This window comes from Carcharhinus amblyrhynchos, chromosome 3 (assembly GCF_965287045.1).
Source record: "Carcharhinus amblyrhynchos chromosome 3, sCarAmb.v2.hapA, whole genome shotgun sequence".
Classification (NCBI taxonomy): Eukaryota; Metazoa; Chordata; class Chondrichthyes; order Carcharhiniformes; family Carcharhinidae; genus Carcharhinus; species Carcharhinus amblyrhynchos.
Window position 1 is genome coordinate 109,495,314 of NC_137326.1, and position 16,020 is coordinate 109,511,333.

Genomic DNA, 16,020 nt, shown 5'->3' on the forward strand with positions numbered 1-16,020 from the left:
ACAGACCTGTTAGTACGATACCAATAGCAGGAAAATGTTAAGAGTCTTTTATAAAGGATGTGATAACTGGCACTTCGAAAATAATGTTAGAATTGGGCAGAGTCAACATCGATTTATGAAAGGGAAATCATGTTTGACAAACCTGCTAGAGTTTTTTGAGGATGTTACTAGTAGGATAGATAAGGGAGAACCAATGGATGCATTTGGATTTTCCCAAGGCTTTTGATAAGGTTCCACATTGAGAGGTTAGCAAATACAATTAGAGCACTTGGGATTGGGAATAATATATCGACGTGGATTGAGGATTGGTTAATGGAAAGCAACAGAGAGTAAGGATAAATAAATAAAAGGTTAGCAGGCTGCATTGAGAGGGGTACCACAAGCATCAGCGCCAGGGCCCTAGATATACACAATCTAATAAAGTGTAACATCTGATGGACTGGCAATTGAGCTGGATTGCCACAGCTCAAAAGCTCTTCTCTTAAAATCCAGGTGATTCTATTGTGCCTGACCTTATGACTTAAGTGAGGCAAGATCCGGATGATGCAGCACATCTCCTGGGCCAAGCATTGAAAAGCTGTCAAGTCAAAGGTAAGAAAAACCTGCATTTGCTTTTATGGCACTAGCTGCTGTAAACCAGGTAAGTTTAAATGTCCAGCCAAGTTTGAAGTGCGTAAGGTAAGTGGTTTGGATTGCTCAGGGTAGGGAATCAGGTCGGACCCAGGCAGGTCAAGTAAGCTTGGAGGTCAGCGTCAATTTAGACCTGGGAAGGGCAGAGTTTGGGTCAAGGTGTGGAGGCAGGTGAGGTCAGGTTTGTTGGGTCAGGCCTTCAGGGGCGGGGAGTGGTAAGAGCGTGAGAGTTGGTACATAGCAAAAGGGGAGGCAGTGAGGAAAATCTTGCTGCAATTGTATAGAGCCTTGGGGAGACCATTCCTGGAGAGTTGCATACAGTTTTGGTCTCCTTATCTAAAGAAGGAAATACTGGTTACGGAGGGATTAATCCCCAGGATGATGGGATTGTCCAAAAGGAGATATTAAGAAGACTGAGCCTGTATTCTCTGGAGTTTAGAAGCATGAGAGGTGATCTCATTGAAGAGTGCAAGATTCTTACAGGGCTCGAGAGGCTGGATACAGGAAGGGTGTCACCCAATTCCCATGGGCCATTGACTTAATCTTGAAGGTGAGACTTAATTTCAAAATGTTTTGCTATAATGAATATTCAGGAGTTGCAAATGTAGTACAAGTAGGAGTGCCCCACTTTGGATGGTATGAGGCCCAAACACCCAGCCCCCTCAGGCCTGACCCAACCCTGCCCTTCCCAGGTGTAAACTGACACTGACCCTCAAGCCAATCTGATCTGACCCAAAGCTGACTTCATTTTCATTCTGAACCTACCATTGCGATTTTGACATTTCGGCTCCCAAATGAGTAATTCACCCCGCACACCATGTTTCCCACTCCCAGAGCCATCATTAAAATCTGTCCACCGTCTCAGGCTGTCCCGAACCTCACTGCAATATTGACCAAAGATCCAAAAATGTGCAGGTTAGGTTGATTGGCCACGCTAAATTGACCTTAGTGTCAGGGGGATTAGCAGGGTAACCATGTAGGTTTACAGGAATAGAGCCTGGGTGGGATTGTGGTCAGTGCAGACACGATGGACCAAATGGCCTCTTTCTGCACTGTAGGGATTCTATGATTCTATGACTTTGGGCCCAGTTTAACTGTGATGAAGTGAATGACTGGGATTTTTTAACCCTTCCCTCAGGTGTATCTTCCAGTAAACCCTCCCTGTGGTTTGCGGTTGGCGAGCAATACAAATGACCATTGACTCTCCTGAAGATCCCACAATCCCACCAGCAGCCAATGATGAATCATCTCCATCTCAGGAAAACGGGATGGACGGAAAAATCCCAGCCAAATGAGTAATTTGAAATTTGGCTCTGTGCATAACTAATTAATCTTTTATAATACCCCATATGGACATGGCGGGACAATTAAGCTCATAGGATAGATTGGAGAGAGGTGGGAGGGTAAACGTTACTTGAAATCCTGACCTGAGCTCACCCTTCATTGTTGCTAACAGGCTCAGAAAGCCTGGCAGCTGGAGGGTGGCTAAAGAGTATGAAGGTAAATTCCTCTCCTGTTCTTCTTGTGGCACAGAAGGGGCAGCTCACCAAATAAATCTGTTCCCCCAAAACTGCCCCCCTTCCCCTCTCCATCCCAACATCCAATCACCCAATTGGCTCCCACAACCCCTCCCCTCTGGTATTCCCAGTATCTTTTGCCCACCCATCCACAATTTTCCCTTTTTCCCCCAAATGCCACCAACCAACATAGGCATCTGACAGACAGCTGCTGCATCTGGGAAGCAGAGAAACAAATTATACTGAGCCCCTGCTGTTTAATGTGATGGGACTTATGTTACCTGCATGAATCCTGCCCACCTCCCTGTAAATACTGGAGTCATAAAGCTTGGATCATTCCGTCCCCAATTCTAGGTGTTGGAAGGACACTGAAACATAAGCTAGCGGTGAACTGTCACATAATTGAACTCTTGAAATGTATTTCTTTTAAAAAAAAAGCAGAGTGTAATGATGAAAATGATAGTTTTTAAATGAAATAACATGTTATTCGGTTGCTTAAGTTCCTTGTGGGCTTTGAACCGCTTTTTGAGTTATTGTTCACCCTTGTTAGCACATATATAAACAATGCCTTTATATCTCCATGCAAATTAAATTTGAAATAGCTATAGATAAGATAAAATTCTCTTGATTTTGTGGCATCAAAACTGCACCTTCATCGAGCCCCTGCCACCAGCCATGTCCATTGTCCTTGAATCAAATTGCTTTATGCATCTCTTTCCTTCTGCTATTTAACTTGACTGTTCAAGGTTTACTATTTTTAAGCAAAAATGACATACAAGGTAGCCTGTTTGCACAGAATATGAGTCTTTGTAATCTTCAAATTCTGTTATTGTACATTGATGTACTGAGCAATGTAAAACTGCTATAATAATAATGTTCCACTCTTATACATTCATACATATTTTTATATATTTGAAGTAACTGGGAATTTTTCAGAACCAAACTGTGACAGGGATGCATTAAAAAGAAAGGCTAGTGAAACATACTGAGGTAATGAATGGGACAGTGTTTCAAAATGGGCACATCATAGCCCCCAAAATCACGGTTTCAGCAGTCTGAGATGTGGAGTTCTCAGCAGCAACTGCTTGTTTCTCTTTCCAGTCACAATTCGCACTGAACCACAAATTTATGAAAGTGTAGATCTATTCTCAGCCTCCAGATTGTGTTTTTTAAAACAATAAACACGTTGACACTTCTGAGCACATCCTGAAGAATTGGTAAAATTGGCATCTCCCACACCATTATTTCCCAAACTTTTTTGGCCATGAAACCCTCTTGATCTCCCAGGAATATTGACAGAAGCTCTGAGAAACACTCTTACTATTTTGAAGAGTTAACCAGAAAAAAAAGATTGTTTTTGCTTAATAGGTACAAGCATACAAAAATATCTTTACTATTTCTTATCTGTATACATTTATTAAAATTGTAAAGTTCCCATATGCAACCAAATACTTGTCTCAGGTTGGCACGGTTGCACAGTGGTTAGCACTGCCTACAGCACCAGGGGCCCAGGTTTGATTCTGTCTGTGTGGAGTTTGCACATTCTCCTCGTGTCTGTGTGGGTTTTCTCCCACAGTCTGAAAGATGTGCTGGTTAGGTGCATTAACCCGAACGCATGCCAGAATGTGGCGATTAGGGAGTTTCACAGTGGCTTAATTGTGGTGTTAATGTAAGCCTTACTTGTGACTAATAAATAAACTTTAACTTACCTTCTTTTCCATTTTTAATGGAAGGAGTCAATATTGCTTACTTATTTTGGAGAGCTGTATTCTCATGTCAGATACCTACACACACTCACTCACTCCTTGTCTACCATGTACAGATATACACACACACCCCTCTCCCTCCTCACTCCACCACCCCATTGGCTGCTGCCCCCCCAATATTGTTGTTGATGGCTCCTTTAAGGGGTGTACATCAGGAGGGTCATGTGACCTGATCACCCAAATAGGAACAAATGTGGGGATCTCAGTGCAGAGCATGGGCTTTTCCAACCAGAGTAGATCTTAGAACTAGAAGTGTTATCATTATGAAAGCACTGTGCATATTTATCTCCTTGTAAATGAGCCCTTATAGTTTGTTATACTAACTGGTGGTTGCCAATCCTTGCAATGACTACAAATACCTAAACAGTATCCTCATAAGCCTTGCAAAAGCATTATAAGGTGCACTGATCACTACATCACACAGTTCAGCACACTGGTCGAGATGCTGACTGGAGTGCGTCAAATTCCAAGGAGGGTTCAGGAATATCACAATGTTATCTGTGCAAAGGACTATCCTGCATTTGGAAAGGTTGAGGAGCTGGCTGTTCATAAATTGAAGAAGCAGAGTGAATTCAGGTACAGGTTGAAATCATTCAGCTGACAGAGGACAAAGAGGAGGAATAGTTCTAGGAACATTGTGAAAGAAAAGACAATGGCTTCAGTTATGAACAGTATTAAGGAAAATGCAAGCAATGGGTGGGAAGTGATAAATTCATACAAGGAAATGGTTAATTCAAAATGAAATTTGAAAACATTTCAGACCATACCTTCCAAAAGTATCGCTCAAGGAGTCTGTACTCATATTTTTAAAAGTTTATTTATTCGTGTAACAAGTAGGCTTACATTAACACCATAATGAAGTTACTGTGAAAATCCCCTAGTCGTCACTCTTCAGCGCCTGTTCGGGTATACTGAGGGAGAACTTAGCACTTAACCAGCACATCTTTCAGACTGTGGGAGAAAACCGGGGGACCCAGAGGAAACCCATGCAGATATGGGGAGAATATGCATGCTCTGCACAGACAGTGACCCAAGTCAGGAATCAAATCCAGGTCCCTAGTACTGTGAGGCACCAGTGCTAACCACTACCATTTTGATTTAGAAGCAATAATTATCCTTCAAATCTGGTAGGAAAAACCTGAAGGGTTCATAGGATCCTAATATCCAGGAGCATGGAGCCAGGGATTGGGAGGGTGAGTGGGGAGGGGGGAGGCAGTATGCAGCAGCAATTGTATCAGGGTGATTGGCCCACAATTTGGCTTTGATGGGTCTGTCTGCCTCTACTTAAACAAAAACAATGATAAATTGCAGCAGAAGTAATGGTGCTACATCCAGTGTACACCTTTCTCTCATATAAACATTACCGAAACAACAGGTCTCATTGCATGAAGTCATCCAGGAGAAATACCATCAGTTCTGAACTGTAGTTATGATGCAAGTGGATTCACAGGCCTGAACCAGATTTTTATCAACAGTGGAGTCATAGAGTCATAGAGGTTTAAGAACATAAGAAATAGGAGCAGGAGTAGGCCATCTAGCCCTTCGAGCCTGCCCCGCCATTCAATAAGATCATGGCTGATCTGAAGTGGCTCAGTTCCACTTTCCCGCTTTCTCCCCATAACCCTTAATTCCCTTGTCTATCAAAAACCTATCTACCCATGACTTAAATATATTTAGCGAGGTAGCCTCCACCACTTCAACAGGCAGAGAATTCCAGAGATTCACCACCCTTTGAGTGAAGAAGTTCCTCTTCAACTCCGTTCTAAACTGCACCCCACTTATCTTGAGGCTGTGCCTTTAGTCCTGCTGTCCTTTCTGAGCGGGAAGAATCTCTCTACCTCTACCCTATCCATCCCTTTCATTATCTTACACGTCTCTAAAAGATACCCCCTCATCCTTCTAAACTCCAACGAGTACAGACCCGGTCTATTTAATCTCTCTTCATAGTCTAACCCCCTCTTCTCTGGTATCAGCCTAGTGAACCTCCTCTGCACTCCCTCCAAGGCCAAGATATCCTTGCGCAAGTGCGGCGACCAAAACTGCACACAGTACTCCAGCTGCGGCCTCACCAGTGCCCTGTACAGTTGCAGCAAGACCTCCCTGCTTTTATATTCTATCTCCCTCGCTATAAAGGCGAGCATCCCATTCACCTTCTTGATCACCTGCTGCACCTGCAGACTGGGTTTTTGTGACTCATGCACAAGGACCCCCAGGTCCCTCTGCACCGTAGCATGCTGCAGCTTTTCACCCTTTAAATAGTAATCCCTCCTACTATTTTTTCTGCCAAAGTGGATAACCTCATACTTGCTAACATTGTACTCCTTTACAACATGGAAACAGGCCGTTCGGCTCAACTTGTCTATGCCACCCTTTTTTAAACTACTAAGCCAGTCCCAATATCTCTCTATACCCATCTTACCCATTTACCAAAATGCATCACTTTGCATTTGTCTAAACTAAACTCCATTTGCCATTCATCAGCCCACTGGCCCAATTGATTAAGATCCCATTACAATCCTAAATAACCTTCTTCACTGTGCACTATGCCACCAATCCTAGTGTCTGCAAACTTACTAACCATGCCTTCTATATTTTCATCCAAATCATTAATATAAATGATAAACAACAATGGATCCAGCACCGATCCCTGAGGCACACCGCTGGTCCCAAGCCTTCAGTTTGGAAAACAACCCTCTACAACCACCCTCTGTCTTCAAGCCAATTTTGTATCCATTTGGCTACCTCACCATGCATCCAAGATTTAACATTGTACAACAACCTACCAAGCAGTACCTTGTCAAGGGCCTTGCTAAAGTCCATGTAGACAACATCAACTGCAATGCCCTCATTTACCTTCTTGGTTACCCCTTCAAAAAATTCAATCAAATTTGTGAGACAAGATTTTCCACTCACAGAGCTATGCTAACTGTCCCTAATCAGTCCTTGCGTCTCTAAATGCCTGTAGATCCTGTTGTTCAGAATACCTGCTAACAACTACAGATGTTAGGCTCACTGGCTTGTAGTTCCCAGGCTTTTCCCGACAGCCCTTCTTAAACAAAGACACAACATTTGCCACCCGAATCTTTGATCACCTTACCAGTGGCTGCCAATGATTCAAATATCTCTACTTGTAGACCTGCAATTTCCGCCCTAGCCTCCCACAATGTCCTAGGATACACGGCTCTCCTTCCTCCCATTAGCTTCCCTTCAACCTTGAGAAGGCTTTCGGATCCCCTTTATGTGAGCTGCCAGTTTATTTTCACACTCCATATTTTCTTCTCTTATTTGCTTTTTCACCTTTCTTATGAACCTTCTACAAGTTCAGCCTGCCAATCAAATGTAATTTCTGTCTGACATCTGTTTTATAAGCACACTTTTGATTTAACTTAATTTCCAGTCCTTTTATCAGTGAGGGATATCTGGTTTTGCTTGATGCCTCTTCCTTCCCAGGGAATATACCTTGACTGTCTGTTCTTTAAAGACAACCCATTGTTCAGTTACTACTTTTCCTGCCAACTTCTAAGTACAATTTATTCAATCATGATCCATTCTTATCCAATTGAGGCTTTCACCCAGTTTTTCTTTATTCTATTATGGGATGTGGATGTCACTGGTGAAGCCAGCATTTGTTACCCCTCCCCAGTTGCCCCTGAATTGAATAGCTTGTTAGGCCTTTTAGGGCAGGTAAGAGTTGCATATAAGAACAACGGATTCCCTTCCTGAAAGGCCATTTGTAAACCAGATGGATTTTTTAATAACGATTGGTGATTATTTAATGATTACTAACTCTAGTTTTACTTCCAGATTTCAAATTACTGAATTTAAATTCCACCAGCTACTATGGTGGGATTTGAACCCATGTTCCCAAAGCATTAGCCTGGGCCTCTGGATTTCTCGTCCAGTGACATTACTTACATGTCACCACTTTCCCTGGTTTCTCTTTATGATTGTTACATGGGATGTGGGCATCATGGGCAAGGCCAGCATTTGTTGCCCATCCCTGACTGCCTCCAGAACAGTGAAGAGTTAACCAGACTGGTGTGGGTCTGGAGTCACATTTAGGCCAGAGAGGATTTCCTTTCCAAAAGGGGCATTAGAGAGCCAAATGGCTTTTTAATAACAATCAATCAATGTTAGTTGTCGTGATTAGCTTTTTATTCTAGATTTTATTAATTGAATATAAATTTGACCAGCTGTGATTAGCAAATTTGGACCCATAGCCCTCAGAAATTATCCTGAACTCAGTGACATTTCCACGACGCCACCATCTCTTGTTTCTTTATTTTTTTCATACTGTTTTAAACAAAGCAATTAAACAGATTTAAAACAAATTAAAAAAAACAATTAAACCAATTGATAGCTCCTAAGGAGCACTATAACCAAAGAAAAAAAAAAGAAAACTTACCAAATTAAATTAAAATGTCATTTTGGGAGCCAGTGATGCACTCTGGACCCTGAAGAGCCCACTAGTCGCTGAAGGCATCAAGCGTGAGTGGACACTGCGTGTTCCCACTCCAGGGACCCCGCCCCACCCCACTGAGCTACAAACATAGTCACGATGGAGGGGCAGCCTTGTTAATGGCCAGCTTGGGTTTTTCTTCTTATCGTAAGAACATTTCCTCCAGCTCCGGTGTCACTGATGCATTATCACAAATGCATGCTCAGGTCATGTACAGGATATTGAGAGATTTCCTATTTTGAGTTATGAGCGAACATGCTATCTGAGATAAGAACAAAGACTGTGAATAAAGTATTGAATGCTCAATAGATTTTGTTTATCGAAAAATGGCAAAGTTCAATACTGTTTAAAGTGATCAAGAAGAGAGCTAAATGGTACAAGTCATTCTCCATTTTTCCACACTTTTAGATTCCCAGTGAATCCACGGTGTCTCTAATTTTTAAAGTAAAACAAATTTAACAAATTGAAAAATTAATCGGTTACAATAAATCAATGAAACCAATTAATAAGCCCTACAAGACAGGGCTTTTCTTTATTTGAACTCTTTCCTCATCTCTCCCCTGTCAGGTATAAACCCCGCTGCGGTGCCTGGTTTTCTTCGGCAGCAGCGCAGCCTGGATTTTGGGCTGGGCTTCTCCCGGGGCCATGGTGAACCCTCCCAGCAGCTTGTTGAGCTCCTGCTGCAGGGGGTGGGCGATAATGTGGGTTATGTTGTCCTGGGCTGTGTTGCCGGCCAGGTCAAGGATCTCGGCAGTCAGATAGAAGGGCTCTAGCCATAACATAGTGACCCTTGTGCAGCAGTCAGTGGATGTGGCCAACAGGGAACTGGAGACCAGTTCTGGAGGAGTGGGTTTTGGACTTGGTGCATCCTTTACCTCTAATTTACCAATCGTTTTGGCCAACCAAATAAACTAACTCAAATTAACAAGGGGACAAAACCTCTGGTTTTACCATGACCAAACATCTTGCTGTTGGACCATCAGATCATAAGACATAGGGGCAGAATTAGGCCACTCAGCCTATCGAGTTTGCTCCGCCATTCGATCATGGCTGATATTTTTCTTATCCCTATTCTCCTGCCTTTTCCCCATAACCCCTTACCCCCTTATTAATCAAAAAACTATCTATCTCTGTCTTAAAAACACTCAAATGACCTGGCCTCCACAGCCTTCTGCACCAAAGAGTTCCACAGATTCACCACTCTCTGGCTGAAAAATTTCCTCCTCATCGCTGTTTTAAAGGATCGTCCCTTTAGCCTGAAGTTGTGCCCCTGGTTCTAGTTTTTCCTGCTAATGGAAACATCCTCTCCATGTCCACTCTATCCAGGCCTCGCAGTATCTGGTAAGTTTCAATAAGATCCCCCCTCATCCTTCTAAACTCCAATGAGTACAGACCCAGCTTCCTCAACAATTCCTCATACAACAAGCTCTTCATTTCAAGGATCATTCTTGTGAACCTCGTCTTAACCCTTTCTAAGGCCAGCACATCCTTCCTTAAATATGGGGCCCAACTTCTACCAATTTTCATTAGTGCTCCAATTGATTACTTAAATAATGCCCTTCACTTGTGTACATTAACAACATAGTTAACATACCATTGACACCCCTGGACCCTCTCACCACCATCACCACCAAACCACACCCCTCCGCCACCATTATGATGGATTACTGCTCAGCCTACCCACAGTGACTGAACCGTCAAGCATTCTACCTCTTCCTTCTGGAATTCATTTCCAAAGATACTTGGGACGAAAATAGAAATCCCCCCAAAAATGGATGCAGGGATCACAATGCATGATTCAATGTAATGCAGGCAACATGCCAACTTTGTGCCACTTGCTAATTAATATGATTGCAGCATGTAGCCAGTGCTTAGACCATGTTGTTGAATGGCCTTATGCACCAGCACAAGGCCCAAAAGCATGAGAAACCAGCAGCAATTAAAGTCACCCTGCACCTCTTAAAGGGGAAGTGGCTGCTGCTGGTGGAGGAAAACGTTCTGCAGCTGATATGACCTGGGAGACGTAGAGAATGGTCTCACAATGGGAATGAGTTTGATTCTAGGTTTTTCTGGTATGTTTTGTCTGAATTGGAGGTTTTGCTGGATAAGGTGCAAAGGAGGAAAGATGTCCTGTATGTGTAGACAGCCAGGAAGCCCTCCAGAAACATGCTCAGAAAGCAATGTCCACAGATTGCCATGGAGACCATTGCCAGGATTCAAGCCTCAGGGACCCGGATGCAGTGTCGTAAGACGTTCAATAACTTCAGGAGCATGGGTTTCACTGTATAGATTCTGTGCTCACGTGCAGGAATTGTACACTGGAGATGTCCACCATGTGGTCAGTGTCAAGCCCTTGGCACCCAGCAGTCACCCTCTGGGCTACAGTGCCTTGTTGATTGATTTGATTTACAATTGTCAGATGTATTGGGATATAATGAAGTTTTGTTTATTGCGCACTATACAGACAAAACATACTGTTCATAGAGTACATTGGGGAGAAGGAAAGGAGAGAGTGCAGAATGTAGTGCTATAGTTACAGATAGGGTGAAGAGAAATATCAACTTAACGTATAATAGGTCCATTCAATGGCAGCAGATAAGAAGCTGTTCTTGAGTCAGATGGTACGTCATACTTCTGTATTTTTTTTTCCCCAGCAGAAGGTGGTGGAAGAGAGTATGTCTGGAGTGTGTGGGATCCTTGCTTTTCTGAGGCAGTGGGAAGTGTAGACAGAGTCACGGATGGAAAGGTAGTTTGCGTGATGGACCGGGCTACATTCACAACCCATTACAGTTTATTATCTACTTGGTTGGAGCAGGGACTGTGACAGTTGTATCTGTAAAAATTGATGAGAGTTGTAATGGACGTGCCAGATTTCCTTAGTCTCCTGAGAAAGTTGGTGAGCTTTCTTAACTATAGCATCGGCTTGAGGAGACCAGCACAGATTGTTGGTTATCTGGGCATCTAGAAACTTGAAGCTCTTGACCATTTCCATGTAGTAGATAGGGGCATGTCCTCCCCTACATTTCCTGAAGTTGATAACTATCTCCTTTGTTTTCCTGACATTGGGGGAGAGATGATGAACTCCTGGCAAGCATTCACTGCAGTGATGTTGTGTACAACGCAATATGCCCTAAATGTGTGCTAATTTGCCTCAGACATTGGTTGCTGTTTGAGGTCCAAAACAAAGTGCACAAAGATTGGATGCTACTGATCTGAATTCTACACTGATCAGATCTCACTTAAAATTTTCACTTTAAAAGCTCTCTAAAGTCTTCTGTTATCTTGCAGTCTCAGTGCCCTCCTGAAATTTCTTGACTTTGGTTTTGTAAGGTGATCCTTGTCACGCTAAATTCTCAATCAATGGGGGTTGCTAGTGAATATATCAATACCAATATGTCCTACTGCAGGAATCTGCTGAGATGGACTTTTTTCTCTATCCAACAAGTGGGTAATTGTTACGCGTGAGTTGAGGTAATGTTTGGTATCGATCTGGGGGTGTTGGGGGTAAGAGACAGGAATATCGTTTGTAAAGCAAGAGGAATGTGTCTGAAATGAAAAGATCACAATGAGATTTACACTAACAAAAGTATACAAATAATTAGTGAAGTGGCATAGAGCTGAGAAAGGCTTGTCGAGGCATACACAGATGTACTCTGCATTTGAAACTTTTAGTTTAGTTAGGACTACAAACTATTACAGGTAAACTTTAGTAGTATGCTTTTTCTTTTTAAATTGGAACTAAGCCCCACAGAAACAAATGAATAATAGAAGAATACATCTCATTATTGTCAGAGAGTTATATGGCTATTAGCTGGATTCAGTTTTGCTTCATAAAATAACACCTTTCTTGGGGAACAATATTTCCCTTAATGTCGAAAGAAAGAGATGACGTGGAGATGCCAGCAGTGGACTGGCATGGGTACAGTAAAAAGTCTCACAACACCAGGTTACTTCAACAGGTTTATTTGGAATCACCAGCTTTCAGAGCACTGCTCTTTCATCAGGTGAGTGGAGGTTTCACAACGTGGCATATATCCATATTTGTGAAACCTACCTCTCCACTCATCTGATGAAGGAGCAGCACTCCAAAAGCTTGTGATTCCAAATAAACTTATTGAAAAGCAAGAGAAGTATGCTTTTTTTGCATCAGCTTAGAAATGTATGGATGCAGGAATTTGATCATGGCCATCCACATAAAACCACTTGTGAAAACAGGGAGTTTCTTGGAATGAAGGTGAGAAGCATCAGAGTGATGAGGGGATAGGCACAGAAAAAATAATATTGATAAGCAATACTGACATCGGTTTTCCTTTGTGAAACGCAAACCTTTCCAATAGCACAGCAACTTGATTGATGGACTGGCCTGCCTAGTTTGTTACCTTGTAAATTTCCGATGGGAACGCTTATCAGTAGGTACAAGATCAATTTTAAGATACGGAAAACACAAGATAAAATGACACTTCAACTCGGGAAGCTACAAGGTTTGGCAACTAACATTTTGATTTTGCTCTTTGGAAAATTAGAAAAAAAATTTCTGGCATCAATTTCATTGTAAAAGCAATTACTATAAAACACATCGGATTTTTAACAGACAACTATGTGCTACAATGTGTTTTATTGAGTTTGATTTCTACACAATCCAGTGACTGCCTTCTGGCAATCTGTCTATGATCCTTTATAAAACGTCCATCAGACACACTGATTTTAATCAATATAACATAGCTGAATGTTTTTCTCATCACATTAATAGTGATAACATTGGTTTCTTTTTTGAAATGGCAAGTCTAGCAGTAATTACTGCTGCCAATGAGGATTACTGTTTAAAATGCACCCGATATTCCAGTTAAAACAACTCTTGCAACAGGCTGAACAACCTTAAATATATTTTACTTTACTCAACTGCATTGATACAACTTGAGTTCAAACAGATATGCTCCGAGTAGACAGCACTCAACAAGACAATAGGACTTGGGCCAGGTATGCATGTGTGTCCCGTGACATGGCAGCAACAGAGCCTGAATAAAAGGTAAGAACACTTGAGGCTGAGCCGCGACAACCTGAGAACAACCAGCGCAGAAGGTAGCCAAGTCTGGGACTCAGATAAATCAGACCCCAAAGGGAGGAAGACTGATCTCCTGGCCTCGCAACAGGTGGTGTTCAAGTCCAAGCTGTGAGCCTTGATAGCTGTGTTTAATAAGCTTTGAATCATTGAGCATTAATCAGCAAATCCTAATAGAGTAGATTACTGTATGTGAATCAATAACAAGAAAATGCTGCAAAATCTCAGCAGGTCTGTCAGCATCTGTGGAGAGAGATTAGAGCCAACGTTTCAAGTCTGGATGATCTTTTTGTTAGGACTAAGAACAAAGAAAATCAGAACAGATTTATACAATGAGGATGGGGGGGGGGCTGTAATTGGACTGTAAATGATGACGAAGAAAGCTGAGAAATATGCTAAAAATGTCCATCATGTGATTAGAATGTGAATAGCAGAACTGAGGTACAGACTGTGAGTGAATACAACATTTAAGTGTCTTTGTCCTTGATGCAAGTTGCCCCCTGAGTGAGGCACAACAGAATATACACTCCAAGAGTATGAAAAGACACTCCTTTCCATGCAAAACACACTTGATTATGGGTATGACGTGCCCATGACATTTGCCTTTGATCCATATTCCTTGATAGCCTTACCTAATAAAAATTAATTGCAATCTTAAACAAGGGAAGAGAGGTTTAGACATCTATTAGTCTTTGCATGAAGAAATACTGCCTGATTTCACTCCTGAATGACCTGGCTGTAATTTTTCCCTTTGTTCCCCTCCCTCAGATGAGGGTTTCTCTGCAAGTCCCCTGTTAAATCCATTTATCATTTCAAATTCCTCAATGCTTCTATGACTTTATGGAACTCTCTACTAAACTCAAGCAAACAGAAGCTACATTTATGCAACTTCTCCACATAACGGGACCTTTTCAGCCCAAGTATCATTTTGGTGGAACTGTCAGTCAATGCACCCTGATTTTAGCAATTATCTACTTTTAGTAAATTGTTACTAAACAATAGTAACTCACATATTCACAATGTTTTAAATTAGTGTGGAAAACAGAAGCAATTTTAAAACTGGATCACTGCACAATTATTGACAAGATTTATTTACAGTTCAATAAATGACAGAAGCAAGATTCTAGACAGTATTCTATAAAGCACAAGGGCCACTTTGAGACATGGCCATTATTTTTACCTTATGGCATCTGATAAAACTTTTAAAATGACAATCAAGGAGTTGTTTATGGAGGACATTGCAACTGGCCAGTTATCATAGCATCACGGGGGTCGGTTTAGCTCAGTTGACTGGATAGCTGGTTCGTGATGCAGAGTGAAGCTAACACTGCAGGTTGAATGTCTGCACTGCTGAGGTTATTCATGGACTCTCTGCCTTCTCAACTTGCTTCTCACCTGTGGTGTGGTAATTTAACCTGAGGATCACCAGCCTGTGGTCATCTGGGACTGTGGCAACTTTGCCTTTTAACTGAATGATTAAGCAGTGCATTTATTTTGTTGCACGTCTAATTGGAAGTAATGAATTTACTGGGCAACTTAACCCAATTAAACAAACATTAGCGGTGGAGTTTCTCACGGTGAGCTGTCTGAACCTGACAGCAATCTGAGGGGTTAGCAAAAGTGCAGATTAACATGGGGGCACGGTGGCACAGTGGTTAGCACTGCTGCCCTACAGCACCAGGGTTCATGTTACACTATCTGTAACCCCCACAGCTTGCCTGAGCTTGCAAAATCTCACTAACTGGCCTGGCTGGAGACAGTACACATCTCTTTAACCCATACTTAACCCTTTCTCCACTCATGTTGTCTGTACCTTAATGACTTGGTTGCCTTTAAAGACTCGCATTCCATTATCTTGTAAATTAAGTTTGTGTCTATATATGCCCTGTTTGTGGACACAATTCCCACTCACTTGATGAAGGGACAGTGCTCCAAAAGCTTGTGGCTTGTGCTATCAAATAAACCTGGTGTTGAGAGAATTCTTACTGCGCTTACCCCAGTCCAATGCCGGCATCTCCATACCAAGGGTGCATTGGACAGGTGACTCTACAAGCAACTTCCTCAAACTCCAAACCAGCCTCTGCACAGCTGGGAAGATTCTGCACAATGCTGGGATTTTCTGCTGCAATTCACAGGGATATCACGGTAGGTGGGAGCAGAAAAACGCACGAGAAACCCAAAAATCAGTTTTACAGTGTTGTGAAACCATGTGGTGACTGTGTGCTCCAGATGTCAATGGCAGGCCTGCCATGGCACATCAGGAATGTCATTTCAATATATTTGCATCTCATAAGGACTACTCTCTGGAATCATCCCCCTCTCTCCCCACCATGTTAGATCATCCTGGCACGCAATTAGAACAACAATGTTTCAACAACATAAACTATGTGCACCTGCTCATCACTTTGAGGTTAGTTTGCCCACTTTGCATCACACAGCACTCAAGAGAATCAGCACCAGCCTCCCCAGGTAGCACCACACCACTTTCGGAGGATTGTCATGGGCATGTCTCCACCCACCAGACCATATACAGGAGTAGCTTTTAATGGGCTGCAGTCTGTTAGGGGGGAGAGAATGGGTTAACTAGCC